Genomic DNA, 20,041 nt, shown 5'->3' with positions numbered 1-20,041 from the left:
CATCTAAAAATCTTCTTTGAAATTGAAAAATTGTTCTTGGATTCAAAAAATGTTCAAGAAATTCAAAATTTGTTCCTAGATCAAAAAATGTTCAAGCCATTAAAAAATTAGTCCTGGAATTTCAAAGCATCTAAAAATTGTTCTTGGATTCAACAAAGTTCATGACATTCAAAATTGTTCTTGGATTCAAATAAATGTTCAACGCATTCAAAAAATATTCTTGCAGTCAGAATTGTTCATGGATTCAAAAAAGTTTCAATCCATTCAAGAAGGTGTTCTTGGATTAAAAATGTTCTAGGGCATTCAAAAATTGTTCTTTGAAATTCAGTTGTTCTAGGATTCAAAGAGTGTTCTTCGAATTAAAATTTTGTTCTTGGAATTCAAGTTTTGTTCATAGATTCTAAAAAATACTATTGCATTCAAAAAATGTTCTCAGAATTGAAAAGTTGTTTTTGGAATTCAAATTGTGTGCTAAGATCCATAAAATGTTCTTGGAATTCAAGGTGGATGTTCAAGGTCCCAACATAGATGACAAGGCATGATACAGATTGCTATGCATGTATAAATTCATTTGGGAACAATTTGACTAAAATTACATTAGTTCATTTTAACTCTATTCATGCTTAACTCATTTCACCGTTCAAGATATCTTCTGATATTCCGATAAATCAACCGATTTATCGCTTATCGATGTCTGACCGATAAGATAAATCGTACAATAAATCAGCTGATATGTTGATAAATCGGCCGATATGCCGGTAAACTGACCGATTTACCCCTTATCATGGGTCGACCGATAAGTACCCGATAAGCGTTATCCCCAATATTGACTCATTTAGGACGAAATTATTATTAGATGGTATATAAACAATCAAGTCATGTTCAGATAGATAGTTATCAAACATTGTACCCAAATAGAGCCAAAAAAAGTTCAGAACATAATCCCTATTTTTGATGCGATATTGTAGTGTGAACACATAGGAAAGTAGCAAGAAAAAAAACACATTTGTTTAGAACACGTGCACACTAGGAACAATTCTGTTTGTCATAGGAAGTAAACAACATCATGCTTTCTGAGGTATATGTTGATAAGATAAAATGGAAATACACATCAATGTAGCATATATTTGTGACTACTCCTTTCCTTTCTAGAAACATCTAAAGGCGCTCTTTCTCTTCTTGGTTGAAGCATCATCCAGTGCCTCAAAGTCTATGTTGTTCAGGTTGAATTTTGCCATTTTGTAAGCAACAATCTGCCAAAATTGAGGAATGATTTCCTAAAACAGTAGAAAAGAAAAAAATATACACAAACTAGTTACTGTAGATCAACAAACAACTAGCTAGTGTTATTTCAGGGAAGCAAGTGGCTACTATTTAATTGACCTCGCAAAACTTGCAGACTAGAGAAGTGGATGTTAATTAAGCTGCCAAACATACATGAGGCGCTTCAAGTTAAATTAACTGAACAAACATGTTATAGTAGCAGCTAGTACATCCATAGCAGAGAAACAGAGCTCTTGAGAGCGATATATAGAGTGGTCATCTCCGACAAAGAGAATGTTTGGGGGTCAAGAGCATTGCTAATAGTAGTACAATATAAAAAGAAAGTAGTTGAAAAGAAGTAGGATTGTTGCCAGTAAACCAGGAAAACTTATAGCATGATAGTCCTTCATAATTTTTCCATCCCATAAATTCATGTAAAGGAATCAATACAGAGCACATCTGTCGTTGTACATGTCAAATAAAAAGGTAAAATGGGTCCTTTGAAAATGCCACCTAAAGATATTAGAAAAACATTTACAAGAACAATATGCATGATTAGTTAACTCAGGTGCTTTCCTGCAATGGGTAGTTCTCAGGGGAAGTACAGACAAAATCTTCAACATTTTCAAAATTCAGTTCAGAAGACTTGAAAGAGTGTTGAGGTTGGTAATCTATATAAAAAAAGAAATTTGAGTTTGTGCAACAACACTACCATGTTGATATCAACTAGACAGTACATTACCTGGACAATCTTTTAATAGGTGATAGGTTCCTACCACACAAAATCCATAGAAGAAAAACACAGACAATGGAAATTAGGAAAAAGGAAACAAACCAGGTTTGATGTTATCTTGTTGATTTGCTGTTGAGTGATAAAATTTGATGCGAAAAAATTGATTTTTTTCAAACAGATTGTTCACACAAAAAGAAGGTCCAGTGGAATGAATCAACTCTAGGGAAGTAAAGCTGTTTAAAAAAGTGAAAAATCAATACCACTATATGTAGAAGCACCATATGTGCAAAAACAAGAACTATATGCTTGGCACCACAATTCCACTATAGGTACAAGCACCAGACCTAAACCAAAACTCCACCCCTAGCTTATGAACAAAAAGCCAAGCACCAGAACTAAAATAGTCCAGCTACTACTCGTACTTGACGAAACGATTTACCTTTTTATAGAAGCACAACAGTCTACTGGATCTAAGCCAAATCTGCCAACAAAAATAGAAACACATGGAAAATACAGTTAGCTAGGAAACTTGAACAAAAAGGGGGGAAACCACAAATCTGACCAAAGGGCAGCGAAGATCTGACAAACCTGGACCAAAATTGAAGTGCTATCCTGGGGAATAACACGCCACACCGTCTGCAAACAATAAAAAAAGAAATCAAGAAACCCTAGCTTATATCATAGAGATATGTCAGCTGGGAAAACCACAAAATCAGCGCGAGAAAAGGAGGTGAGACAGATGAAGAAGAACCATCCACCTACTCCCTCCGTCAGCTGCTTACAAGGGCAACGGTGCTCTTGCCGGAGTAGGATCCCAAGAGGAAGAAGCAGATGAATGGGAGATCCGCCGCACGAACGAGGAAGGGGAGTTGAAACAGTCACCGGGTTCCCTTCCCCTGTGGAGTCTGAGGAAAACGCGAGGAAGGAGAGAAACATCAAAGAGATAAAAAGGCCGGCCCAAATCGGGTCGAAGGGTGTGCGGCGCCTCGACACTTTGACGCAGAATGTGTCAAATAGGATATTCCTCACTTGTCAGCTTGGCCTGGTCGACCATGCATGCCCTCGCGGAGGCTGCAAGCATCATTGTTTACATACTACCGAGGATAGCCAACGTAACCACGTAACCCTTTGCAGGGCCGGCCTATAGGCCGAGCAAAAGGGGCGACCACCCGGCCCCATGAGGGGAGGGCCCTAAATATAAATTGATGCAGAGCATCCCAAGGTCATCCCCATGGACCTATCATCGTCTCATCAAGTGCCTAGTGGACCCATGACATGAGCACGTACAAGAGCTCTCGAAACCGAGGTGACATCGCTCCTCTCGCAATTCCTCTTTGAAACACATGAGACATGGCTACTACCTCAAACGGAGACACTTTGCATACTCAGGTACCTAGGAGTTAGCCATGGAGAAGCTAAGGAGCAAGATCAACCGAAGGGAGAAGAGGAACGTGAAGATGGAGAAGAAAACGGCCAAGTCTGCTCTTGCCCAGATGATCCGGACCGTCGTCCGGATGATCCGGCCCCAGCCCGGATGATCCGGACCCCGACCCGAACGATCCGGATAAGTGGCACCCGAGACCAGCAAGCCTCCCCGCGAAGCCGGACGATCCGGACCGACACCCGGATCATCCGGAACCACCCGAACGTCCAGACCACATCCCGCTCATCCGGACCTCCCTCGACGGCTGCGACACATCCGGACGATCCGGACAGCCACCCGGATCATCCGGACCCCTGACACCCGGATCATCCGGGTAACCAACGGACAATCACCTGCGTGTGCATTTTGGGCCGAAGCCCATGTACCCCTTCACCCCCTAGCCTATATAAACGACTCCACCTCCACTTTTCTAGGGTTAGCATAGGTTTAGCTCATTTGAGAGATAGAGCTTTGCTCATCGACTTGATACCTTCTCCATCGGAGTTCACGACGTCTACGGAAAAGATCCGCCAAGTGGATTCAAGACCCCATCACGGGAAGACCCCTCAAGACCTCCTCACGGAGAAGACCTTTTGTATCGTCCTGTGTTGCATTTGAATCGTGTATCACTCGTATTGTTCAAGGATCTAGCACATGTGTGATCGTTTTCTGTTGATTTGAGTGTTTCCCCTCATGATTTCCCTCGTGTTCTTCACGGGATCCGCTCCAATCGTGAAAGATCGGGCATCTAGGGTTCTACCCTACATCATCTTGGTATCACGAGCCACGTTGATCACGAATTTGGAGTCCCCCCCACCGTTTTCTAGTTGGTTTTGTCCTAAAATCCAAAAATCCCCACAAAAATAGCCCCAATTTTTTTGTGATTTGTTGGTATGATGAAGTTTTGTTGATTTTGATCTGTGTATTCTTTGTGTTGCAAGTGCATCTTACCTTTCCCCACCATCTCCACCACGAAACCCATCAAAAATCCCTGAAATCCTCGATTTTTTGCCGTTTTCAAGTTCATCTCGAGCCACCCCCGTGTGCAGTTGACCTACCCGGATCATCCGGACCTTGGCACGGACCATACAGATCCGCCCGGATCATTTGGCTCCTGGCCCGGATCAACCGGCTACCTCTGCCGAAACTGCACTTTTTGTAGTTTTTGTCCACAACCACCTATCACTACTAGGGAAAACCTTATACACAGAGGTATAGCAGTAGCGCTGGTCAAAACTAAGCGCTACTGCTACTTAGTAGTAGCGCTTGACACAAAAGCACGCTACAACTACAGTTGTAGCAGTAGCGCGTCTGCCCAAAAAAGCGCTACTACTATAATTCCCACACTATTGCCAGTAGGCTAGGAATAGTAGTAGCGAGCCTCAGGGAAACACGCTATTGCTAAGTGCCTTGTAGCAGCGCGTTTCTGTTGTAGAGCGCTACTGCTAAGAAAAAGAAAATAAGTAGAAAAATAAATAGAAAAGTAAATAAAAATGAAAGAAAGAGAAAAAGGAGAAATAAAAAAACAAAAACAAAAGAAAAAGAAAAATAGTGGAGAAAGGCATAACAGTAGCGCTTGTTCTCACAAAGCGCTATAGCTACATTAGCAGTAGCGCGTTTTGTGTTCCCGCGCTATAGCTAAGTTCCTTAGATAAAAGGAAAAGAAAAATAAATAGCTACTTCCTGTAGCAGTAGCGCGTTTTGGCTGAAAGCGCTATAGCTAACTTAGCAGTAGCGTTTTTCCTACCAGCGCTACTGCTAGTTTGACTTAACCACGCACGGGCTCAAAATTTTGCTAAGTCCTTTCCCTCTCTCCTCCCTATTCCCCCAACTCCCCCAACTCCTCTATCGTCGCCGTCGTTCGCGCACGCCCTCGACCTCACCGCCGCTGCCCGAGGCCACCCTCGACCTCACCGCCGCCGCCTGAGGCCACCCTCAACGTCACCGCCGCCGCCCGAGGCCGCCCTCGACCTCACCGTCGCCGCCCTCGACCTCACTGCCGCCGCCCGAGGCCGCCCTCGACCTCATCGTCGCCGCCCTCGACCTCACCGCCGCTGCCCGAGCCCGCCCAGGACCGCCGCCGCCCGAGCCCGAGCCCGCCCTCGCCGTCGACCGTAAGGCTCTCCCTCTCCTCTCCCCTGCCCTCCTCTCTCCCTCTCCCTCTTTGGTAGGGCAATTCATATGTTGCTGATTGATGATGTTCATATATATGAACCCTAGGTGTTCATATGAACCCTAGATTTGTTTAGGGCAGTAGGCATTTTTAGCATTTAGGGAAAAAGATGAGCAATTTTTTTAGGAAATTAGCTAGGGCAAATTTTGATTAAAATGCCTAAACAGTAATTCCATTTACCTTTAAATTAACAGAGGGTATATAAATTATAGTAGCATTTAGCTTTAAATTAATAGAGGCTATAAACAAAAAACAGTACGTAGCATTTAGCTATAAAAAATTATTTGGACTATGGACCTGAATCTGGTCCAAATTTCATTCAAATGAAATTTGAATTATTTGGACTATGGACCTGAATATTTTTGAAGAAATTGGGTGTAGGTACTAAGGTCTTGCGGTGGAAATTTTGGTGAGGTCAGAAGGGTTAGGGAAAATGGAGTTCCTTTGCAATTTCTAATAAGGTCAAGTATTGTTGGAATATTTGCTCTAAAACAATTTGGATGAAAAGAAAATAATGTGTGTGTGTGTGTGAGAGAGAGAGAGAGGAATAGCTAGAACAGAATTTGGATTCTGTCCTAGGCAGAGAAGTGTTTAGTGAGGTCATTTTGCAAAGGTTTTTGATCTTTGAACTATTTTTCAAGGAAAATAATTTAGGCAAGTTTTATTTTAAAGATGATCCCTTCCTAGACTTTTAGCTTTAAAAAAAAGCATTTAGCGAAAAATAAAAAACAGTAGCTATGGCATTTAGCTATAAACAGAAAACAGAATTGATGTTATATGATATATGTCATTGATGTTCATTTGCATATTCCATTATTGTTGATTATATCTATTCATTGAAGTGGTCATGTTATATCTTTTCATTGAAGTGTTTCGATTGTGCCAAAGTAGCCTTTTGTTGTTCCCAGGGAATGAAGCCAAGTGGCCTATGTTTTGCCGGAATGTTGATTCATTTTCGTTCCGGCAAATTTCAGGTGCTTGATTTGTCCACTTTTTAGCAAAGGTCATGCCGAAATTTTCCGTGAAGTTCGGCACGACTTGTGATACAAACTAGGACATATCGAGTGCCCGGGATTTGCCGCACCGGGAAGGAATCAACGTTCCTGCAAAACATAGGCCTTTTTTATGTCATTTTTTGTTTTATTAGGTCTAGAATTAATTGACTAGATTTAATCGTAGGAAACATGGCTAGCAACGATGAAGGACAGGGTTCTGGTGATTGCGACGACATCTACCGGGCGGCAGGCAAATTTTTGAACCTTGCCGACGATCAACGGTTGTTGTTGCTGGGCCCACCTATCACATCGGAGACTGAGGCCGACACTGAGACTGAGACCGGTGCCGAGACCGGCAACGAGACTGGCGGAGCCGGTATAGAACCGAAACCAAAGAGGCAACGACGCCTAAACCAGCTCATCACTACTAGAGTGGTGGTCACGGAGGTGGACGACGGCAATTTTGAGCCAAAAGAGCCCGAGGAAGCGCGATCGTGCTACGGCAATCAAATTGGCTGCATCGTACGGACAACCGCCACCATCAACGATGAGAAACTAAAGAAGATAGAAAATATGAGGCCCTCCCTCCTAAGAAGCCGCACCAGGTATTCTTGTTCCCGGGCCGGGATGAAAAGAAATATACTGATCCAGATAAAGACCCAACAATGAAGAAGATAAACAAATGCACCATGACCAAATTTAGCGACGTGTTGGCCGCCTGGGTGACGGTGGAGGCTAATTAATTTGAGGTGTACTTATTTTGCGCAGCGGCGGTCGCGCCGTCCTCATCATCCTTTACCCCCGATACTCCCACGCTCTTTACTTGGACTCGTCGAAGAACATGAACAAAAAGGATTACACCCACATCAAGTCTGTTCTCGACAGTGCTATCTTTTTCTACGGCCTATGGGGTGGAGAGATCAAGACCAAGAAGGCGAGGAACGGCAGGCCCGCCTTCGGCCATAAGGCCGACTTCTGCTGCATCCAGCAACTGAGTGATACTCTTAGTGATGGATTCTATGTCCTACACCACATGCTGGAGTACAGACGGGATCAGCAGAACCTTCGCATGTCACCTACATTCGGCGATGCCCATATTCTGCAATGGGCAAAGAACATAGGAGATATCCCGGATCATCGACTTCGAGCTGAGTTCTATCACATCCAGCGTGAACTTGCCCAAATCATCATGAAGGAGGTCCTCGAAAAAACAAGGATGTTCTACGAGGAAGGGCAAATGTCGCGGGAAGACGTCCGAACAAGCGTAGCCTCTCAGTGTCTGAACCTGAAGCCTTTCACTAAGCTCGTGGACTATCTCCCTGACTTGGATGGATGGCACGGCATGTTAGAGTGATTGTCAATATATGGCAATGTGTCCGTTTAGTCCATACTTTCTGTATGACGAAACTTTGAGTTATGCACGACAAAACTTTATTTGTGATGTAATTAAACCGTCCTCCTCGACTAGCGAAGATCACTCTAGTTAGGGCATTTTGGGTACGATGCACTTTGTTATTTATGCTTATGATATGTTGCTTCTATTTTTGCCAAGTTTGTCTCTTTCTGTTGCTCAACTATATATGTTGCATATCATCGACTCATGTGACGATGTAGGTGCATAGATCATCGATGGCGAAGAAGTGCTACGCCAAGAGTATACGACGAGTGGCCGGAGTGTCTGTGGCACCCCGGCTCAGAGAAAACCGGAACGCCCCGTATTCCAGCCCAGAGATCGAGGTGAAGTCTTCTGGAATACGACACTGCTTAGCATAGAACAAACCAGCTTTCTATTATTACACGAATATGAATACAAGGTCTCCGATATTACAATGAATAACATCGGCACGGCGACATGATACGTCCATTTTGCATCATGCTTTTATATCGATATTTATTGCATTATGGGCTGTTATTACACATTATGTCACAATACTTATGCCTATTCTCTCTTATTTTACAAGGTTTACATAAGGCGGGAGAATGCCGGCAGCTGGAATTCTGGGCTGGAAAAGGAGCAAATATTAGAGACCTATTCTGCACAAATCCAAAAGTCCTGAAACTCCACGAAAGTTATTTTTGGAAATAATAAAAAATACTGAGCGGAAGAAATACCTGAGGGGGCCCACACCCTGGCCACGAGGGTGGGGGGCGCGCCCTACCCCCCTGGGCGCGCCCCTGCCTCGTGGGCCCCCTGTTGGCCCTCCGGTGCCCATCTTCTGCTATATGAAGTCTTTCGTCCGAAGAAAAATCATAAGCAAGCTTTCGGGATGAGACTCCGCGCCATGAGGTGGAACCTTGGCGGAACCAATCTAGGGCTCCGACAGAGCTGTTCTGCCGGGGACACTTCCCTCCGGGAGGGGGAAATCATCGCCATCGTCATCACCAACGCTCCTCTCATCGGGAGAGGGCAATCTCCATCAACATCTTCACCAGCACCATCTCCTCTCAAACCCTAGTTCATCTCTTGTATCCAATTCTTGTCTCTAAGTCTGGGATTGGTACCTGTAGGCTGCTAGTAGTGTTGATTACTCCTTGTAGTTGATGCTAGTTGGTTTATTTGGTGGAAGATCATATGTTCAGATCCTTTATGCATATTAATACTCCTCTGATTATGAACATGAATATGCTTTGTGAGTAGTTACGTTTGTTCCTGAGGACATGGGAGAAGTCTTGCTATTAGTAGTCATGTGAATTTGGTATTCGTTCGATATTTTGATGAGAGGTATGTTTTCTATCCTCTAGTGGTGTTATGTGAACGTCGACTACATGACACTTCACCATTATTTGGGCCTAGAGGAAGGCATTGGGAAGTAATAAGTAGATGATGGGTTGCTAGAGTGACAGAAGCTTAACCCTAGTTATGCGTTGCTTCGTAAGGGGCTGATTTGGATCCACATGTTTCATGCTATTGTTAGGTTTACCTTAATAATTCTTTTGTAGTTGCGGATGCTTGCAATAGGGGTTAATCATAAGTGGGATGCTTGTCCAAGTAAGGACAACACCCAAGCACCGGTCCACCCACATATCAAATTATCAAAGTACCGAACGCAAATCATATGAACGTGATGAAAACTAGCTTGACGATAATTCCCATGTGTCCTCGGGAGCGCTTTTCTCTATATAAGAGTTTGTCCAGGCTTGTGCTTTGCTACAAAAAGGATTGGGCCACCTTGCTGCACTTTATTTACTTTTGTTACTTGTTGCTCGTTACCAATTATCCTATCACAAAACTATCTGTTACCTATAATTTCAGTGCTTGCAGAGAATACCTTGCTAAAAACCGCTTATCATTTCCTTCGGACTACGATAGATCCCCTATACTTGTGGGTCATCACTACACTACGCCATCCTCAGTTGCTCTATGCAAGCAGTAGAACAACTCGAAGCAGCGGAATAACTCTAGCAGCGGAACAACGACGACGGTGGTGAACTCCACTCCGCAGGGACTCTGGCTGGAACGCTCATCCTAGCTCGCGAACACAGGAACAACACCAAGCAAGCAAGCAATCCAGGCACGACCTGCAAACTGGCATGACACGCCAGGTCAGTACATTGAATGCACTTGCAAGCTCACAATAACCAGAAGCATTCAAGACAAACAACAGCATGGCAATTATAGGTTAAGCAGGAATTATCATGAGATCATCAGGATAATATCGCTAGAACAATATGATCATGGCATGAACATATAAATCTGATGATACTAGCATGCAACATGATGACACTATATGCACTATTTATTCTGCTCGGGTTACTTCGTAACCATCACATACATCACTTACCAACTTCGGACATTACACGATCATCTCAGGATCAAATCAAGCTTGGTATAAACAATACCATAGTAATCATCAAATGACCACAAGGAGCTTGATCTTTACCCACGATTCTCGCACAACATCACGAATATCCAACAACTCGGTATCCTCGATACCACGGTTATCATTCCGGTGATCACAACCATGACCAATACTTGGTCTCAAACGGTGATCTTTCCGGCGATCACAACCAACTTATCTTATCATCGAACCGGGGTTGTTATTAAGCACATTATTATTATTACTACTGTTGACTCATAGTGTGACCAACTACGAACTGGGCCCTTATCCGCGGGCGCGGCTATCGATAGATTTAATATACACTCTGCAGAGGTTAGTACACTGTACCCACACTACGGAACCGATGGCCTCGCACTCCCATTCGGGTGGACCAATGGCGTTCCGACAAAACCGATCTACTGCCATGACACTCTCCCGGCCACTCCGACCCACTCCCAACTAGGCTAGTCCTGGGTGGCCCCGTGTCTACCAAAGACACAACGACCACCGTCGTGGCCAAAACGTCCCTCACGGGGACCGGATCCATAATAACAACAACTGGCAAACAAGGTTATGTCTGCTTACCGGGCCAGGGTACCGCACGCCCATAACCTTCCCTAGTTGGAGGCACCGGCGAGAGGCACGACAATAGACCCAGTTAGGATCTTCCCATAAAGGTAAGCGTGGTTGCACTGGTCAGTTCGATATGGTGGCACCATGACTCAGCCAACAGGTGTTCAAGTTCAATTTAATCCGGTTAAACTTGAATGCAAATATGCTGAGTCATGATAAAATACATGATGCAATTACAATGCATGAGCATGATATCAACATAATCATGAGAGTACCACATATCTATCCACCATATCAACAATGAATCATATCCAACTAAGCATGGCATACTGACTAGCATGAACATCATAAGTACATACTTCTCCGAAACATAGCATGACCACTAGCATCAACAATAAATATCATGCAAGAACATATCAACAATGCCATCATGCAAGCATTAAACAACTAGATGCAACGGAACATGCATAACAACAGTACTCGGGGCAGACGGCAGTCATGCACCGAAGACCATTACCAACATCAACATGTACTACTAGCAAGCATAAGCATATGAAAGGAATACTAGCAACTAGCACGGCATGACAACCAGGTACATAACAACCTAGCAAGAAAGTAAGCACTAACCAAGAATCATTACCGAAACAATGATAACCATATTTTAAACAAGCAAACATTTAATAAATATTCAAGTTGAAAATCATGGCTACTGCATGACTATAATGCAAGTGGGTATTGTGGCTTGCCTGGGGTGAGGGAGACTCCGGGAAGAAGTGCGGTGAAGCCGCGGAACGAAACGCCGGGCAGTTCTTTCTCGGAGGGGGCTGATTAGAGGCAAGGGCATAATGGTCATTTTCACTGTGAAACCACCTAGTGAAAATGTTACCAAAAGATAGAGCTCGACGAGACGAAGAAGTGAGCGCTGGTTTCACCTCGATCGGAGTTACGGTTGCGGAGTTATGAGGTGTAGAAGATCAGGGACTTTTCTGTAAAAAGTATCATCACAAACAAGTCCCTGAGTGGATAAGGCAGAGGCGCAGAATTGGTAATAAGCTTTCTGACTTAGTAAACGTAGTCTGTACCGAAGTAGAAGCAGCGTACGCTTTCATAAAAGAGGAAACGTATTACGGGAAAACCGTCTCCACTTGCCACGTGGGATGAGGCGCCTGGGCCACTGGCGCGTGGGGCCCAGGGACAGGGGGAGGGGTCGGGCGCACGTCGTCTTCCTCCCTCTGTTCGCTCACGCGAGGAACAGAGGAGGAACGAGGCCAGGCAGGGGCGCTCAGGCGAGGGGGCCGGCCGGCTCCGGCCATCTCCGGCCGCGCCGAGGCCACCAGCGGGTGAGGGAGGCCATGGCGCACCCATTCAGAGGGTAAGGCGGCGCCGGGGAGGACTGGAGAGGAGGGGAGGTCGCGGCGACGGGAGGCGCCAGGAGCTTCGGGAGGCGGGGTTCTCCGGTGGTGCGGGCACTCTGGCGACGAACGGAGGAGATGTGGAGGCTGGCGGAGGTGTGGGGAGTGCCGTGGTGGAGACGGGAGAGGGGGAGGAGCTCCGGATGGCCGGGACGATGAGGTGACCGAGAGGGAGAGGCGACGGCCAAACGTGGAGACCGCGGCCAGAAGGCTTTCCGGCGAGGGGAAAAGGGTTGGGACGAGCCGCGGGGATGAGGGGAGACTAGTGGACAGCTCTGGAGGAGAGGAGAGGGTCTAGGTTCGCTGGAACCGAGGAGGAACCGAGGCGGCCATGGCGATCTCCGGCGAAAAGAAGAGGGGGCCGAGGGCTCCGATGGACTAGAGAGGCGAGGGAGGAGTGAATGAGGAGCGGGGGACCTCGGGAATGCTATATATAGCCGCGGGGAGGGCTCTAGAGCTCACGAGCGAGCTCCCGACCAAGCTTTAATGGCGGGCAGAGGCTGGACGCGGCACGGGCATGGAGCTAGCGGCTCATTTATGGCGAACCACGACGAGGCACCGATGCAGGGAGACGTAGTAGAGCACGGGAGAGCTCCAGGACATGAATGGAGGTCGAGACGAGGAGGGAGGAGACGAGAACAGTGGCCGGACCGAGCCAGAGCTTGCACTGTGCGTGACGCCAGCGTGATCACCACGGGCGCTGGTGCAAACGGCGCGTTCTGGTCGGGGCGACCATGTCCAGTAGATAGACCATCGTGTCCTTAGGCCAAATGAGGAAATAAATCGGTCCAGGGGCGAAAAAGAGATTTGCACTTAGCTCCAAAGTAAATCAGTAGGAAGGTGTTTGTAACTTGCTGTGGTTAAACCAGATAGGTAACATGGTAAATAGTTTGTCTGGCGATGATCACACACTAAGGTGATGCTGATCACCAAAAATCAGACTAATATGAGGAATTTAGATGAGGGTTGCTGTAGAAAGTGCAACATTGGCCAGAATTAGGGATTTGGATGATACACTCACATACTAGATTGTCATGAGCTGAAATCTGGCATAGAGGGGTTATACGATGGTGTGAAGCTGATGTAAAGATTTCATGCCATTTAGAAATACCAAAGTGGCACTTGCGTCACAAAGCTTCATTGTCGACACTCCACCATATGTGACATTGAGTGCACCTACCATGAGGGAGTGAGTGAGCCACCACCACATAGAGAGAGTGAGGTAGTTGATAGGGCATGTGAGGCCATTTTGATTTCTAACAACTTAACCTCTACCTCTATTGTGTCTTCTCATTTGGTGCTAGGTCCATCTATGATGACGTGCCAATACTCGATGACTTCGTCCTCCCTTTGGTCAAGACGATGGCCATGGTGGAATATGATGCACCCCCACATGGTTCCATCAAAATGATGATATTGACCACCATTTGGTCTTTCCCACCTCACCTACGCCACTTGAGTGGAATGACAAAGGTAACATAGGTGAAGGTGATGCTCTAGTTACTGATGTCGCTTGAAGCTACGTCGGTATTTTCCCAAAGAGGAAGGGATGATGCAGCACAGCGGCGGTAGGTATTTCCCTCAGAAATGAAACCAAGGTTATTGAACCAGTAGGAGAACCAAGCAACACAACGTAAACAGTTCCTGCACACAAATGACAACACCTAGCAACCCGACGTGTTAAAGGGGTTGTCAATCCCTTTCGGGGTACGGCGCCAGAAATTGCGGGTTGACAGGAGAAAGTTGTAATAACCTGAAATAATAGATCACAAATAAAATAAAGTGCAGCAAAGTATTTTTGTATTTTTCGTTTAATAGTTCTGAATAAAAATGCAGAGGAAAAAAGATCGCAAAGCAAATATATGAGAAAGAAGACCCGGGGGCCGTAGGTTTCACTAGTGGCTTCTCTCGAGAAAGATAGCAAACAGTGGGTAAACAAATTACTGTTGGGCAATTGATAGAACTTCAAATAATATGACGATATCCAGACAATGATCATTACATAGGCATCACGTCCAAGATTAGTAGACCGACTCCTGCCTGCATATACTACTATTACTCCACACATCGACCGCTATCCAGCATGCATCTAGTGTATTAAGTTCATGGAAAAACGGAGTAATGCAATAAGAACAATGCCATGATGTAGACAAGATCCGTTTATCTATGGTCATAGATATAGATCCTGTCTTTTTATCCTTAGTAGCAACGATACATACATGTCGGTTCCCTTTCTGTCACTGGGATCAAGCACCGTAAGATCGAACCCACTACCGGGCACCTCTTCCCATTGCAAGATAAATAGATCAAGTTGGCCAAACAAAACCCAAATATCGGAGAAGAAATACAAGGCTATAAGAGACCATGCATATAAGAGATCAAAGAAACTCAAATAACTTTCATGGATATAAAAAGATATAACTGATCATAAACTCGAAGTTCATCAGATCCCAACAAACACACCGCAAAAGAGTTACATCATATGGATCTCAGATAGACCATTGTATTGATAATTCAGCGAGAGAGAGAAAGCCATCTAGCTACTGACTACGGACCCGAAGGTCTACAAAGAACTACTCACGCATCATCGGAGAGGCACCAATGGAAGTGGTGAACCCCTCCGTAATGGTGTCTAGATTGGATCTGGTGGTCTGGACTCTGCAGCGGCTGGATGAACATTTTGTCGACGCTTCTAGGGTTCTGGGATTTTTGGGGTATTTATAGAGCAAAGAGGCGGTCCGGGGGGCACCCGAGGTGGGCACAACCAGGGCCCATTGCCTTCCTTCTGGCCCATAAAAATCATCGTGGAGTTTTGTGGCATTTGGACTCCGTTTGATATTGATTTCCTGTGATATAAAAAACATGGAAAAAAAACAGCAACTGGCACTTGGCACTATGTCAATAGGTTAGTACCAGCATCCCCATATTGATTTCCTGTGATATAAAATGACTATGAAATGATTATAAAACACCCAAGATTGATAAATAAACAGCATGGAATAATCAAAAATTATAGATACGTTGGAGACGTATCAGCATCCCCAAGCTTAACTCCTACTCGTCCTCGAGTAGGTAAGTGATAAAAACAGAATTTTTGGTGTGGAGTGCTGTTCATCAAGTCATATCATATTCTTTTCTTTATAGCATGGACATTTGGACTTTTATCTGATTCAAAGCAATAGTCTAGTTTTGACATAATAATTTAGATACTCAAGCATATCAACAAGCAACCATGTCTTTCAAAATATCAATGCTAAAATAAGTTATCCCTAGCCCATCATGCTCAAACATTGATCCATTCATGAAACACACTCGAATATTAACTACACCCAATACTTAAGCACGATTATATTGCCTCCTAGTTGGTGCTTTTTGTAAGAGAAGATGTAGACTCAAAATAAAAATAAAAATTGCATAAAGTAAAAGAAAAGCCCTCCGTAGAGGGAAATAGGGATTTGTAGAGGTGCCAGAGCTCAAAGCGAAAAACTAATAGAGATAAATACATTTTGGGAGGTGTATCCATCCTACCAATGAAAACGACGTAGAGCTACGAACACTTTCCATGCTAGATATGCCATAGGCGGTTCCCAAACAGAAAATAAAGTTTATTCCTTTTTCCACCATTCTTTCACTTTCCATGGCTAACCGTATCCACGGGTTCCCTCCATACCAACACTTTCCAAGGAATTTATTATTTGACAACATAAATTAAATTCATTTTTGCATTTCGGGACTGGGCATCCCTAAAACTTTGCCTTACTCTCGTGCAATGACAAGTGAATAAACACTCAGCGTGAGAATAACACATCTAGCATGGAAAATATTAGCCATCCGTTACCGTTCCGCGAGCGAAACAAACGCACAAAAGAGAAGTTTATTTTGAAAATTAGAGATGGCACATGCAAATTTGCTTAGGACGGCAAAAGAATACCGCATATAGGTAGATATAGTGGACTCATGTGGCAAAACTGGTTTAAAGGATTTTGGATGCACCAGTAGAAGGCTAGCAAAAAGATTGAGAAGCGACCAACCAAGAAATGAATAATCTCATAAGCAAGCATTAAGCATAATTAACACCGAATAATGCACCACAAGTAGGATATAATTTTCATCGCATGATTATTGACTTTCGTGCATGCTTAGGGAATCACAAACCTTAACACCAATATTCTTACTAAAGCACAATTACTCATCAACATAACTCACATATCACATCATCATATCTCAAAACTATTACGAAGAATCAAGTTTATTTTGTCCAATGATCTCCATGACATTTTTTATTACTTTATCCTTCTTGGATATCTATCACTTTGGGACTAATTTTCATGTGTTGCTTTTCATAAGCTCAAACAAATATAAGTGAAGATCATGAGCATAACAAATTTCCTTTCTCTCAAAATAATTTAAGTGAAGCAAGAGAGAATTTCTTCAAAATTTTACTAACTCTCAAATAAATCTAAGTGAAGCAAGAAAGCATTTCTTCAAAAATAACAAAGCACACCATGCTAAAAAGATATAACTGAAGCACTAGAGTAAGTCCTAGCTCATAAAAGATTTAAGTGAAGCACATAGAGCAATTCTAACAAGTCATGATATAATTTTGGCTCTCTCAAATAGGTGTGTCCAGCAAGGATTGATGACTTAAAACACAAACTAAAACAAGCAAAGGCACATATCATACAAGACGCTCCAAGCAAAACACATATCATGTGACGAATAAAATATAGCCTCGAGTAAAATACCAATAGTTGTTGGAAGAAAGCGGGGATGCCACTCGGGGGCATCCCCAAGCTTAGTTGGTTGCTCATTCTTGGATAATAGCTTGGGATGCCGGGGAATCCCCAAGCTTAGGCTCTTGCATCCTTCCTTCATCCATCGTAAGATAACCCAAAACTTGAAAACTTCAATCACACAAAACTCAACAAAACCTTTGTGAGATCCGTTAGTATAAGAAAACAAACTACTACTATAAGTGTTGTATCATATTTTGTTTTTCTATTATATCTACTGTATTCCAACTTTTCTATGGCAAAAACTCATCAAGGAAAACCATAGAGCCATCAAAATAAGCACACAACACAAAGAAAACAGAATCTGTCAAAACTTCTACCAAATTTGGTCGACCAGGGTAATTTGTATATTATTCTTCTGCAAAAATAATCAGGGCAAAAGCACTTTTCTGTGATTTATGAAAATTATTTTCGTGAGCGCAAAGTTTCTGTCTCTTTCAGCAAGATCAAACAACTATCACCCAAGAAGATCCTAAAGGCTTTACTTGGCACAAACACTAATTAAAACACAAAAAACACAATCATAACAGTAGCATAATTGTGTTAACACTCAAGAACAGAAAGCAAAAAGCAAAAATAAAATTTATTCATTGGGTTGCCTCCCAACAAGCGCTATAGTTTTACGCCCCTAGCTAGGCATAAGATTTCAACGATGCTCACACAAAAGATAAGAATTGAGACACAAAGAGAGCATCATGAAACATATGACAAACACATTTAAGTCTAACATACTTCCTATGCATAGGGATTTTATAAGCAAACAAATTTTCAAGACAAGAAACATCTAACATATGCAAAGAAGAGGAATAATACATTGACGATCTCAACATAACGAGAAGTAATTTAGTAACATGAAAATTTCTACAACAGTATTTTCCGCTCTCATAATAATTGTATGTAGGATCATAATCCAATTCAACAATATAACTATCACATAAAATATTCTCTTCATGATCCACATGCATGCAAAGTTGACACTCTTCCAAAATAGTGGGATTATCATCAAATAAAGTCATGACCTCTCCTAGTCCACTTTTATCAAAAATTTCATAAGATTGGACACCCTCGAAATAAGTGGGATTATTTTTAGCTAAAGTTGACACTCTTCCAAACCCACTTTCAATATTATTGCAAACATATTCATCATGAGGCTTAAATAAATTTTCAAGATCATAAGAAGAATCACCCCAATCATGATCATTGCAACAAGTGGTGAACATATAAAAATTAGCATCCCCAAGCTTGGGGTTTTGCATATTATTAGCACAATTGACATTAATAGAATTATAGTAAGATCATTGCAATCATGCTTTTCATTCAAGGAGCTATCATGAATCACTTCATAAATTTCTTCATCACAACTTTCAGATTCATGAATCTCAAGAAAAACTTCATAAAGATAATCTAGTGCACTCAATTCACTAGCAATTGGTTCATCATAATTGGATCTTTTGAAAATATTAGAAAGTGGATGAGGATCCATAACAATATATTTTTAGCAAGCAAAGATGCAAGCAAATAGAAGGCACATGGCAACACAAGCAAACATGAGATCTGACGAGAAAAAGGCAAACAAAAGAGGGCGAATAAAATGGCAAATTTTTGTGAAGTGGGGGAGAGGAAAACGAGAGGAAAATGGCAAATAATGTAAATTGCAAGGAGATGAGATTTGTGATTAGGAACCTGGTTATGTTGAAGATCTTCCCCAGCAACGGCGCCAGAAAATTCCTTTTGATGTCGCTTGAAGCTACGTCGGTATTTCCCCAAAGAGGAAGGGATGATGCAGCACAACGGCGGTAGGTATTTCCCTCAGAAATGAAACCAAGGTTATCGAACCAGTAGGAGAACCAAGCAACACAACATAAACAACCCCTGCACACAAATAACAACACCTCGCAACCCGACGTGTTAAAGGGGTTGTCAATCCCTTTCGGGGTACGGTGCCAGAAATTGCGTGTTGACGGGAGAAAGTTGTAATAGATTGAAATAATAGATCGCAAATAAAATAAAGTGCAGCAAAGTATTTTTGTATTTTTGGTTTAATAGATCTGAATAAAAATGCAAAGGAAAATAGATCGCAAAGCAAATATATGAAAAAGAAGACCCCGGGGCCGTAGGTTTCACTAGTGGCTTCTCTCGAGAAAGATAGCAAACGGTGGGTAAACAAATTACTGTTGGGCAATTAATAGAACTTCAAATAATTATGAAGTTATCCAGACAATGATCATTACATAGGCATCACGTCCAAGATTAGTAGACCAACTCCTGCCTGCATCTACTACTATTACTCCAGACATCGACCGCTATCCAGCATGCATCTAGTGTATTAAGTTCATGGGAAAACGGAGTAATGCAATAAGAACGATGACATGATGTAGACAAGATCCGTTTATCTATGGCGGTAGATATAGATCCCGTCTTTTTATCCTTAGTAGCAACGATACATACGTGTCGGTTCCCTTTCTGTCACTGGGATCAAGCACCGTAAGATCGAACCCACTACCGGGCACCTCTTCCCATTGCAAGATAAATAGATCAAGTTGGCCAAACAAAACCCAAATATCGGAGAAGAAATATGAGGCTATAAGAGATCAAAGAAACTCAAATAACTTTCATGGATATAAAAAGATAAAACTGATCATAAACTCGAAGTTCATCAGATCCCAACAAACACACCGCAAAAGAGTTACATCATATGGATCTCCAAGAGACCATTGTATCGAGAATTCAGCGAGAGAGAGAAAGCCATCTAGCTACTAACTACGGACCCGAAGGTCTACAAAGAACTACTCACGCATCATCGGAGAGGCACCAATGGAAGTGGTGAACCCCTCCGTGATGGTGTCTAGATTGGATCT

At 43.1% G+C, this 20,041-nt stretch overlaps 1 long non-coding RNA gene across 1 annotated transcript; it reads right to left on the bottom strand.

Annotated features, from left to right (window-relative positions):
* Positions 1–990: 990 nt before the first annotated feature.
* LOC123142059 (uncharacterized) lies at positions 991–2,963 on the bottom strand. The gene is made up of 4 exons (XR_006470508.1): positions 2,779–2,963; positions 2,585–2,632; positions 2,436–2,477; positions 991–1,253 (listed from the first exon to the last, which is right to left on the bottom strand). It is a non-coding gene; the product is annotated as an uncharacterized lncRNA (long non-coding RNA).
* Positions 2,964–20,041: the final 17,078 nt, after the last annotated feature.

The sequence above is a fragment of the Triticum aestivum genome, chromosome 6D (assembly GCF_018294505.1).
Source record: "Triticum aestivum cultivar Chinese Spring chromosome 6D, IWGSC CS RefSeq v2.1, whole genome shotgun sequence".
Lineage (NCBI taxonomy): Eukaryota > Viridiplantae > Streptophyta > Magnoliopsida > Poales > Poaceae > Triticum > Triticum aestivum.
The sequence above is the reverse complement of the archived record's forward strand: the minus strand, read 5'-3'. Positions and strand labels throughout refer to the sequence as shown.